Genomic DNA, 13,330 nt, shown 5'->3' with positions numbered 1-13,330 from the left:
GCATCACTGTGCCAAAATCAGCAGGTTTATAATGCACAGTGCAAATAGCTTATCATGCTGATCATTATAAGACAGACATGCAGTGGTCGGGGGGCGGCCATGTCTGCACCTCTGCAGAGACTTCCTGCTCGGAAGACAGAGCAAGGTGCAGCAATGTTAGATGCCATCTACTAGGGAAACAATGATATATAGACGCAGGGTTGTATTTAGAGAATCGATCAGATGGGTCTATTACATTTATTTATTAAAGAAATTAATGTTAACAAAGAACATCCACTAAAAGTGTGGTTTTATCAACTATTATGTGATATATGTTATGTAATATTGTTACTTTGCCTTTTCTTTTTTTAGACAGTAATTACTCTTGTAGTTATTTATACAGATTTGTGAATGAATATTGTGACTATGAGGTCATGTGATGCTGTGTATACAGCATAATAGTACAGAGTGTTGTAGGACAACTAGAGGATTAGAGATTTTGGGGCCTTCAACAAATGGGGAGAGGCTGAGTGGGTCAGGACATGACCAGGTTTTTGTCCTGATTTTTTTTTACCTGCACAGTTGGGAGGTAGATCTGTGACTCTTGTAATCTGATGTCTTGTTGGGTGATGAACAAAATAAAACTGCTCATACTGATACATTGTGATTTGTTTTCTCCAATGAGATATATAAGTCTGAATTATTATTATGTTTTATTAATAAGTTTCCACAAGGCTTCCTTTTTTTTATCAAACAATCAAGAAAAATAAACATTTTAACCTTTCTAACAACGGTACAACTAAATTAAGAATAATATTTTTTTGTTATCAAATGAAGATATTTTTTAATTTTTGTTCGATTTTTCTCAATTTTTTCAACAACATGATCAGGGTGGGACGTCTTCTGTACCTGGAAATAATAAAATAAAAATAAAATGAACAGACTTTTATACTGAAAAAATTAAAGTAATATTCTACTAGATTATTAAATCAAAATACTTCCATTCTTCTTCAGGGGCCTGGGATGGGCTCCCTGTATCCTCCAACTGGAGCTCCTGGGGTTCCTCCATGTGGTTCTCAATGATCCTGAGGGGTTCCTCCCAGGATCCTCATGGGCTTCCGCTAGGTCTTCCTTGGATTCCTCTGGCTCCTCCTTGGCCTCCTGTAGGGGGCGATGGCAGCTTTCTGTTGGAAGTAATATAACACATTAGTATTTTAATAAATATTATCTCTCTCTCCTAGATAGATAGATACATAGATATAATGTTAGGTTTCAATGTTAATTATTAAACACAGATGACACCCGTGACCGGGCAGAGGAACAACAACCACATGAAGGTCAGTGGATAGTGACAATAGGTCAATCTCACAACAATTGCTCCTCAAAATGCCTGAAACCACCTCAGATTTACATGCAAAAATGGATCATATCAGAAACAAGACGATGACTCATTCAACTTGTGAGAGATTGATGCCATTATTACTTATATTGGAAATCATAGTGACGTTCCTCCTGCCCCTGTGGCATCTATTGCCCCTCCTGCCCCTGTGGCACCTATTACCCCTATTGCCCCTGTGGCATCTATTACCCCTCCTGCCCCTGGGGCATCTATTACCCCTTCTGCCCCTCTGGCATCTATTACCCCTCCTGCCCCTGGGCATCTATTACCCCTCCTGCCCCTGGGCACCTCCTACTCAAGTGATCCAGAGGCAGCTATGATCAAACAACACAAAGAATAATGGGCCAGGGAGCAAATCAGTGCGCAATTCAAAATGATTTTTGTGTGTCTCACTTGTGTTTGTGTGTGTCATTATTTTGCTGCTTGTACCACTAATTGTACTGTTTTGTTTTAAAAAAAAAAAGTTGTTCCCTTGGTTATTTGTCCATTTATTGTAAGCGTTAAATTTTAAGCAAACACAAAAGGTACTTACATATAAAGTAACATGAAGTCACATATGTCTTGAAGGACGACTAATCTTGTGAATCTGGAGGACTAGGAGTGACATCATCTTCCTCCTGACCAGCAACCGCGGCCTCTTCCACTCATGGAACCCCACTCTGGGTGGTAATATTGTGAGAAATCCCCTTATGCATTGTAGATTTTGGGGTCCTCTTTGAAATTACACATTATAGACCAAACACACTTACAGCTAAAAAATGTGGAAGTCAAATAATTGTATGAACTAAACCAAATAAATTAATATTGTTTTAACTTGCGATTGCTATTGGTACGACACGTGTTATGACGCAAGCGCACGGTTTCATAACACACACATTTACATCCGCACTTACACTTGTAAATAATGCACATTTATTAAGGTTCCAATCCACATTTATTCATTAGTAAAATTACATTGTACAAAAACTGGTTTGGGTCAGTTCCCTTGAGAACTAAATGCAATATATAGAATATACTGGGAACAAGCGCTCAAATCCAGAAATAAACACACACATCCTATCACAAGCAGCACATAGAGAGACTCTCTCCCAAGAGCCCAATATTAGTTCTGTATTATAATCCTAAAGCGCTTCAGTAATAGAACATATAACTCCACATAAACAAATTACACATCAATATACATATATCAGTAAAAACGTGCACTGGGTGGACCTTGGTTACACCCATGCACTTGCTAACATACAGCAAATACCCCTTTGGGGTGATCTAGTATATTGTTCAAATTGAATGTGGAATAAAAGTTGAAAAAAGCATGAGCTGGAATATAAATGGTACCGTTGTAGACTAAAGTCTAGAAGACGGTGTTGTGCCACACAATGGATCAATCTTCTCCGTTCTATGGGGATGTATCATACTCTTGAAAAAGTTCCCTAAGGGAACGAAACGCGTAGAGGAGTACTAGGAACATCGTGACCAAAACCTCAGTGTAAGTACTGATGTAATTTGTATGTCACAATAAAGTTTTTTGTATTGATCCATTGCTTTGGTCTTCCTTGGTTGCCGTGCACGCTTTGGAAAGGCACTGTCGGTGGGTGTGATATACAGTGTCCAACGCTGGAGGATTTATCACTCCATATGAACTACATTACCCAGCATTACCCACTATTTCTGGAGTGGACACGGAGACCATCAGGAGCGCTCACCACCGGGAGGTTTAATTCCTATCCAGGAACACAACTTGTCCAAACGGATGATACATCCCCACAGAACGGAGAAGATTGATTTATTGTGTGGCACAACACCGTCTTCTAGACTTTAGTCTACAACGGTACCATTTATATTCCAGCTCATGCTTTTTTCAACTTTTATTCCACATTCAATTTGAACAATATACTAGATCACCCCAAAGGGGTATTTGCTGTATGTTAGCAAGTGCATGGGTGTAACCAAGGTCCACCCAGTGCACGTTTTTACTGATATATGTATATTGATGTGTAATTTGTTTATGTGGAGTTATATGTTCTATTACTGAAGCGCTATAGGATTATAATACAGTTTCCTTGAGAAGCACATGTTTTCAGCTGTTGGGGGAAGGTGATCACACCTTCCCAGAGAAATCCTTTGAGTTAGCCTATAATCAGCAGACAACTGGAACATCATTAACCCTGAGCCAATGAAGACCCCTAGACATGATGCTTGTTTACATAGTGACATCACCAGTAGTTTTTTCTATACTGAAGCTGCATCGATCTTTGGATCCATAACATTCGCATTGGACAATGTTTTTATTGGTAAGTGATAAAATGACTTTTTTTTTTTTTTAAATCAAACATTTTTTATTAGTTTTTTAACATAGAAAAACATAACAAAGAAACATAGGTGCAATGATAAATGTTGTAGTTCCGCATAAAGTTACAAATGGAAATTATTTAAACATCTGCTCTTAACATATTTGAATGAGTATACTAAGATACATTATGACATAAAGTATGTCATTTGAAATATAATATGCTGTCTACATCTTAAAACTTAATGTTGCATACGGGTTATATTACTATACATCTTGAACCTTGCCATCAGGGTATAACTTTACGGGAGATTGGTTAGAAGTATATCATGTGCTTATACTGGTGTTAAATGGACCCCTACACCTCAGCTATCAGATCCCCGATAACAATTTATATTGTGACAAAGTCTGCCAGCGAACTAATCACATACCTCGATTCCCCCCACCTTGACCATACCTTATAATATTTTGACATGATGCCACGGGACTGATAGGTAAATCGTTCGTCACTCACTGCAGCATTTACCAAAGTCAACCAGGCACCGAAGTCAGGTCCCTCCTGCACCATCCACATTTTAACTATTGCAACCTTAGCTAGAGCGAAAAGATTAAGGACATATCCCAGCAATAAATTGACACCTAGACCAAATTACACGTTTTGGGATATAGTAATGGTCTATACCCGTATTTTGAATACAATTCACCACCCGCAACCAAAAGTCCCCCAACACAGCGCAGCTCCAGAGTAGGTGCCAGAAATTAGCGGAGCATTCTCCGCATTTTGGGCAATTAGAGTCAGTTCTTGCACCCATCCGAAGCAACCTGCAAGGGGAATAGTACACTCTATGTAAAATATACATCTGAACCTGTCTGTATCTGGTACATGAGGCCTCGCGAGCGCTGTCAAGCATATAGGTCCAGTCCTCATCGGTCAGGGGTCCCAGATCCAGTTCCCAATTCTGCCGAAGTATCGAGAGATCATCGGGGGTAAGTAAAGAAACTATACTAGCATATAAGGTTGAGATGGTCTTTGTGGATCCTATTCTACCAAGAAGTAGACGGAGAGGGTCCGGAGAAAAGTTGAGAGGGCCACTGCTCAGGTAACTTAGTATTAGCCCATATTGGGACATCCTCATCCAACCCAGGGGATTGCAGCACCCTTCCCATGACACCCCAAATCATCTGTGTTTGTTTAAGCAGTGGTGGGACTGTACTAGTGACTCTTGTGCCCAATGGGGCCTGTATAGGAGGTCTGTCCAACCCAGTACATTCTTTCAGGAAACTAGTAAGGGTAGGTGTCGGTAAGCCCCCAATCTATTCATGCAGATAAGCTAATTGTGAAGCGAAATAGCAAGCCCTAAAGTCAGGAAGAGTCAGACTGCCCAGCGCTCGAGAATAACACAAGAAGGTCAGCCTAATCCATACTCTCTTCTCCCCCCAGACCAGTGAGGATATATATTTGTTGATTAGGGAGAAGATTCTCCTTGGGAGGTAGACCGGAGAATGGTATAATGGATACAGGAATTTCGGTTGCAGGATCATTTTAATCAAATTGACCTTGCCCGATACTGATAGAGGCAGTCTAGTCCAAGTAGATATCTTGGCCCGAAGATAACCGATCACTGGATCAATATTAAGGGATATGTATTCAGAGTGTGAATTGGTGATGCATATACCTAAATACTTAAATTTCATCGTCCATTGCAGCGGAAGGGGCCCAGCAACATCATCCGGGACCCCCCCCCCCCCCACCAATGGGAAGAATACTAGATTTAGACCAGTTTATTCTCAGGCCAGAAAAGCCACCAAACTCCTCCACCAGGTGCAATAGAGTGGCCAGAGATGACCCAGAGTCTTGTAGAAAAAGGAGCATGTCATCAGCATAAAGTGAGACCTTGTCTACCCCATCCCCAGCCCTGAGTCCACAGATTCCAGGATGTGCCCTTATCATACATGATAGGGGTTCTACGGCTATGGCAAACAGGGCTGGCGAGAGGGGACAACCCTGTCTCGTACCTCTACCCAGCGAGAACGGGGAGGAGGTGTGTCTGTTTAAACTGACTCTGGCCATAGGGACCGAATATAGTAGCTTCACCCAGGACAAGAAACTGGGGCCTACACCGAATCTGCTCATGATTTCCCATAAATATTCCCATTCCATAGAATCAAATGCTTTATCTGCACTAAGGGATATTATCACTGCCCCATTCCCATGACCACTGGGCATTTGTATATGGGTATAAATGCGACGAAGATTAATGGCCGTGGATTTCCCCGGCATAAATCCTGTCTGGTCTGGGTGGATCAGCTAATCAATAACACTATTCAGTCGCATAGCAATTACTTTGGCTAGAATTTTTACGTCCGTTGTCAGGAGAGAGATGGGCCCATATGAGTCAGGTAAAAATGGGTCATTGCCTGGCTTGGGGATAACCACTATTACTGCCTCTAACAAAGGAAGGCGGCAGAGCAGCTGCTTCGTAGAATTGATTATATTGCTCCAATAATATAGGGACAAAAAAGGCGCCAAACTTTTTGTTCAACTCCATGGGCAAACCGTCTAACCCCGGGGCCTTATTACCCGGAAAGGAAGCTATGGCCGCCTCAATTTCTTCTACAGTAATAGGAGCATCAAGGGAGTTCGTATCCTTTTGCGAAAGCCTAAGCAGTCGCACCCTAGACAAAAAATGTCTAATTCGGAAGTTGAGTAGTCTGCCCTGGAGGTGTACAAATCCTCATAATAGGCTCAAAAAAATCTGTGGCAATGTTCTTAGTCTCGTATTGGATGGTCCCAGTCCAGTCAGAGATGGCAGTTACGGTCTGGGCCTGCAATTCAGTTCTAGCTAGATACGCCATAAGACTTCCACTCTCGTCTCCCTGTGCATACATAGTGTGTTTAGAAAACAGGAGCCTATGCATAGACTTGTCTAATAAATAGTCCGTCCAATTCTTCTGCGCATGCAACCACGGAGAAAAGCTTTAAAGGCATCCCAAAGGACCGGCAGGCTAACTGTGACAACAATTTGTGAGGAAAACCCTTCCCATTGCGATATCAAATCTCCACCCGATCCCATAAGAGTAAACCAGAACGAATTAAATTTCCAAAATCTAGTTCCAACATCAGAAGTCGGGATTACTACCATCAGTATTGGAGAGTGGTCAGATATTCCCCTAGTAAGGTACTCATTTTCTCGAACTGACGGGGCCAACTAGATATTAAGACCAAGTCTATATGGGAAAAGACATGATGTCATAGTGAAAAGCAGGAGAATGCTCTCTGAAAAGGGTATCTAGACCTCCAAATATCCATTAGTCCCATATCTATTATTAGTAGAGATGGTCACTGACCCCCGTGTTTTGGTTTTGGATTCTGTTTTGGATCTGGATTACCGTCGTGTTTTGGTTTTGGTTTTGCAAAACCGCCATTGCGTGTTTTAGTTTTGGTTTTGGTTTTGTTTGGTTTTGTTTTGCAATTTGTTATAAAAATTACATTTATTGGTGCTAAAATAATATAATTTAGGTATTATTTTGTAGCTACATTATTATTAACCTCAGTAACACTAATTTCCAGTCATTTTTTATTCAATTTTGAACACCTCCTGTGTCACAATATGATTTTCATACACTTGAAAAAAAAAATTGTTGCAGTTCTTGCCAGTGATAACAAAAAGGCCATTGTCATGCCTGGGCATAAGACCAATAATCCACCTCTTAAGTGTGGAATTATTTTTACACGAATGCTGGCAAGAGTTGTCTGTCCATTTGTAGCATTTTTAAAGCCACACTCCGTAGAGGTAGGGACCTTAACCATCCGGGATCCTCATCCATGTTTCGTCATTTTTCAGCGAGTTATTGGAAAACTGTTGGGAAAATCAGAAACTTTGGTTAAAAAAAAAATAACAACAAGCATTCCAGCATAATCTACCTCCCTTCTCTCATCTACATCCCAGCACCTGCAATCTTCCCCCCCCCCCCCCCCCCAACAATTGTCAGTTAAACAATCCTCTGCAAGAGGAAGCAAGAATGAAACCTGTCACCCAGTCGCAAAGCGGATCACAGACGCCCTGGGTACTATGCTAGTGTTAGATCTGCGTCCAATGTCCACTATTAATACAGTTGGTTTAAGACATTTAATTTAAGTGTTATGTCCCTGTTAGCAAATGTCATCACTATACCATTTTACTAGAAAAGCTAATTCTCTCCTGTACCGGAAAGTTCCTAAAAATGTCATTATTGGGTGACAAAATGGCATTCTGCCCACTGTACACTTAACCACAGATATGTGTACAAGCGTAACTGGGCAAACAAAAGATTATATGACTGTGACAGCCCACTGGGTTGGTCATTCGCCTTCCCCAGCATGGACAGCAGCAGCATGTACCCAGGTACATCACATTTTTGAGAAGTAGGCTACTCTGTGTATCAGCAGCTTCACTAAGAGGCATACAGCTGACAAACTGTTCCAAAAACTAAGGGATGTCATTGAAAGATGGCTAATCCTGCTTGGAGTCTCCTGAGGATATGTCATTTCTGATTACGACCCCAATATTGGTCCAGCATTACAGCGGGGTTGAATTCCATCACATTTCCTGTTTTGCACACACTATCAACTTGGTGTTACAGAACTTTTGAAAAATGACATGCAGGAGATGCTGTTTGTGTCCAGAAACATTTAGGGTCAATTTCTGGTTTCTGCAACAGCATGTAGGAGAATGCAGCAGCTGCAAGAAGACTAGCATTTGAGGGGAATATACTTTAGTCCAGCGAAGTAGTTACCTGTGAAGAAAGTGCAGACACGGTTAGCTTGAGTCAAGTGATTGCCTTAATAATAGATTTTGAAAAGGTGCTACATAAAATTATAGTGTGCAATAAAACAAAGTAAATGTGCTAACTATATTTTAATTGTAAATGAAATACTTAATTTTCTTTGCAAGGATCCCAGACTTATCAACATCTTGTTGGGACGTCTTCTCCTTCAGTTTCTCTGGCAACTGCTTGATGTAAAAGAAATTGCTTTCCCAAGACACCCAGTGGTGATGCAGATGAGTCCGCTAAACATTTTGATATTTGCTGTGCTGTAAAAGAATTGCCCAAAAATCGTGACAGCTCTGCCCTACAATCAACTAGTCATTCCCGTTGGAAGGCCATTATCAGCAATTACATCATACTACACAGACTTCTATGATATTGGGATGAATTAGTATTGTTGGAGGAAGATTATCACTAAACCCTGCCACCACTCCTGTTTCGCAGTGAGCTATGGTACAATAAAATGTAACTGCAGATTTAGACCAAGACTGTCAGCCCTATTATTTCTATTTCAGCAATTACAATTAGCAATGGAGCAATGGAGCTCTTCTCTTTGGGTGTTACCTATATAACGCAGCACAATTTGCCTGCAAATTCTACAGACAAGCCTGCTTGTCTTCCTCTCCATCAATGACTCTTAGCAATTGAGCACTTGTCTTTGGGTGTATATTACACCCAAACATTATTAGTGAAAATTATGAAAAATACAGTTTAATCCCTGATAGGCCCTCCACCATCCTTTGCATGTTAATAGTAGGATTGGTTGGAATTATGGTCAAGGTCACACATTTTTTTGACAAATCCTTCAAACCAGCCCAGATGTCAAACTGTTGTGGTCTGCCACCTGCGTCATTCCTGCTTGTGTTTGGAAAGTGCATATTGGTGCCAGAACCTCACGTACCAGAACTGCTCCCACTGGTGCCACACTGCTGCAGGACTTACACAATCAACTGCATCCTCATCGTCGGATACCCAAATCTCCCCCACATCCTCTTCTAAAGACAAAGAGTCATCCTCACTTGGTGTATCACCGGCTACACTCGGGCTGTTCAGGCACACATCAGCAGAACTGCTGAAAGGGCCCTTCTTTATGGGTACACTAACAGAATGGTCACGATTAGACATCCCACTGTTAAATGGACTCTCCACAGGGATTGGTGTCATTTCTGATTCAGAGCAAACATTATCCTCTAATGCCTTACTGTTATCTTGCAGCTCGGCTTTGACGCGCAACAGTAGTTGTGCACAAATTGTAGCCTGGGTAACTTTTTGGGATCTGCCACTAATAGCCAAAGGTAAAGGCCTCATTCTCTCTTTGCTACTACGTGTGTAGAATGGCATGCTTGCATTATTTTTTTTTATCGTTACTTAACTTTTGCTCAGTTACACTTCTTTTTCGCTTCAATACAGTAAAATTTTTTTGGGGTTTTGTTTTTTGCACTAATTTGGAAACACTCTGTTGTTTGACATCGCCTTGGCCAGATGACGTACTGGGAACACTAACATCAGGACTGGTGACAGAACCTGGTTGCTCATTCTGATCATATGTGGACTGCTTTGAATCCATTCTGAGCGCAAAGCACTGGGGAGTGCTAAAAATTATTTGGTAGATACTGCTGACAGATATGACTTTTGACAGCCAGAAATATTTATGCACAATTATGGGGGGCACCCCAAAAGCACCGAGGAGTGCTAAAAATTATTTGGTAGCCAGAAATATTTATGCACAATTATGGGAGACACCCCAAAAGCACAGAGGAGTGCTAAAAATTATTTGGTAGCCAGAAATATTTATGCACAATTATGGGGGGCACCCCAAAAGCACAGAGGAGTGCTAAAAAATATTTGGTAGATACTGCTGACAGATATGACTTTTGACAGCCAGAAATATTTATGCACAATTATGGGGGACACCCCAAAAGCACCGAGGAGTGCTAAAAATTATTTGGTAGATACTGCTGACAGATATGACTTTTGACAGCCAGAAATAGTTATGCACAATTATGGGGGACACCCCAAAAGCACTGGGGAGTGCCAAATATTAACAAAAAATAATAAACCTCTATCCTTCTCTCTTCTCTAGCGATTTTTGTTAGAGCAATTGCAAGAAGAATATTGGATTCTCTGTCCCTGCTCTAATCAGCCTGTGACTACACCCTGCTCTCTCCCTCTGTCAAATGGCGATGGATTGCTGTGGAGGTGTGTATTTATAAAGTTGAAGTATCGCGAGAACCGAGCCCCGAGATCCGACGACGTCACGATGACGTTCGGCCTCGATTTGGATTCGGAACGGGCGGGAGAGTACCAAGCTGCTCAGCTCGGTACTCGGATACCCAAAGTTCGGGTGGGTTCAATTCTCGGGGAACTGGACCCGCCCATCTCTAATTATTAGTTTTGCGAATGAAGAAGGCCCGCCACTCACTGCCAAGGTTGATTCCCGCCATCTGTCAACGCTCTCGTCCATGACTGCATTGAAGTCTCCAAGGCATATTACAGGGACGTGCAGGGAGATGACAATAAATTTAGAGGCTTTCTTGAGTACTTCTGAATTAAAAGGTGGGGGAACATACACAGTCAAAATTATGACAGGGAAGTTATCCAATAGAGCCCAAAGGAAACATATCTACCAAGTGGATCCAATTGTACCTCCTCATTAAGCCCCCGTACATTCCACACAAGGAGCCAAAACCCCATCATTTCTCCTCAAGCCCCCGCAAACAACCCTGAAACCATACCACATCTGAGCGCACAATACTTTAAGGGGTAACAAGAACAGCATACTCAGACAGGTTCAGGGGCGGATCTAGAAAGATTCTCTACCCCGGGCGATTTAGGGGTGGCAATTTAGGCCCCGCCCCCTTTCTGCCTTTTAAGTATGTGCAGGTCCGCTCGGCAGTGACAATGTGCTGCCTGGCTGCTCTGATTGTGTTTAAAACACAATCAGAGCAGCCGGGCAGCACATTGTCACTGCCGAGCGGACCTGCACATAGTGTGCAGCCGCCGGCAGCAAGCCCCTGCTAGGGGGAGCGATTGCCCCGATCGCCCCCCCCCTGGATCCGCCACTGGACAGGTTCCATTTGAAATACTTAAAAAGGAGAAAAACTTGTGGTATTTAAATAATGCAAAGCATCATGCAGATCCAGAATAGAGAGCATAAAATGTTGCATTTGTTAAACATAATGGTAGAACTGCAATAAATATACAAATTCTCAACCCAACCCCACCCCCCCACCCCGCATACCTATACAATAACGATGGTATACCTAATCCCATAACCATCCCTTATCTAACTAAGAATTAAAGTACTATAACAATCTTACCAGCAATGAAGGGAGCTACCTGGTACTAGCTTGTAACACAGGGCTCCCCCTTAGTGTAACCTCTGCACATCGCACAAATGTAAAGTAATACAAACAATATAGAAAAATCATGTTCATTATACCAACAATAAAGTAGAGGATGAGCATTAGATTAGTCAAGACATTTCAACCAGGATTAGTCCTCATCTCGCTTAAGGCTCTACTCAAGGCCTGTCATCCAGCCAGGCCACAGCCTCCCCGGGCGTGGAGAAGAAGTGGGAGCGACCGTCCGCAATCACCCGGAGCCTCGCAGGGAACAACATTGGATAAAGTAGATGTAAATCACGGAGTCGCCACTTGATTTGAGTGAATTGAGCTTTACTACTTTGGACTTCAATAGCAAAGTGGAAACACCGACACCACTTGATTCTCGTATTTGAGAGGACCTCGTATACTAGGCAGTTAAAGAATAGTGTCTCTGTCTTTGTAGTGAAGCATCTTGGCTATAAATGTTCGTGCCGGAGCCCCTGGCGCAGGAGCTTGGGGTGGAAGACGATGGGCACGTTCGACTGCAAATTGTGAAGTGAAGGCCTCCCTTCCGAATTCACTAACAAGCCAGGTCTCAAGGAATGTATCAGGAGCAGATCCTTCCGCACGCTCAGGCAGGCCTACAAAGCGAATATTATCGGCCCTCCATATCAGACTTTGTTTGCTTGCAGAGATTGACTTGAGTGGCCGAAATCTCTCCCCTAATAATGGCTGTTCCATCTTCTAACGAAGAAATACGATGTTCCGCCTCTTCAACTCGCTCTCTCATTTTTTGCAGATCTTGTTGAATAAGGGAAAGATCAGATTGTACCTCACCTATGCGATCTGTGACCCGTTTCTCAGAAGAGGTTATAGCAAGTAGGATCTGTTGGATGGAATTAGGGTCCTCTGTTGATGTAGGGAGACCGTCTGTCCCTGAAGTGGCTGACCTCGCAGACCCGGATGCCTCTGAAGATTGGGTTGTCGCGGCTGTTCGTACATATTTCTCCAATTTTGCAGCTGCAGTTGCAGCACCTGTCTTGCCCATATTTGGATAAGAAGAAGAAGACTATGGCTCAGGGCCACCAGTCTATTAGACACAAACTGTATTGGAACCCGATCCAAACAACACTACACGTAGGTAAGTATAACACACTGAAATTCGCTGTTACCAGTGTAGAGAGTCAAGATTTTGTGGCTGAGTGTCAGTGTAAAAGACATACACAGGGCAGCAGTACCGCTTCACCACTAGATGGCAACAACACTCTTCTGTAGCTATTCTGCCAGGGACAGTAGCTTCATCCACTTTTCACACATTATTCCTCTTTGAGGAGAAAAGTTAGAGCACAGTCCTTGCTTATATCTGAGGTGAAGTCAGCAGGGTAAACGCTTCTTCTATACACTGATATGTTAGTGCAGCACAGGCCACTGAGAATCTGCAATATATTTGCTGCGATCATGTGTGTATACAAATACTCACATGATCGCGGCGCCAGCGTCCCTCTTCCCCTCTCTGTTTGCAATGAATGT

The sequence above is a fragment of the Mixophyes fleayi genome, chromosome 4 (genome assembly GCF_038048845.1).
Source record: "Mixophyes fleayi isolate aMixFle1 chromosome 4, aMixFle1.hap1, whole genome shotgun sequence".
Lineage (NCBI taxonomy): Eukaryota > Metazoa > Chordata > Amphibia > Anura > Limnodynastidae > Mixophyes > Mixophyes fleayi.
This window is presented reverse-complemented; position numbering follows the sequence as displayed.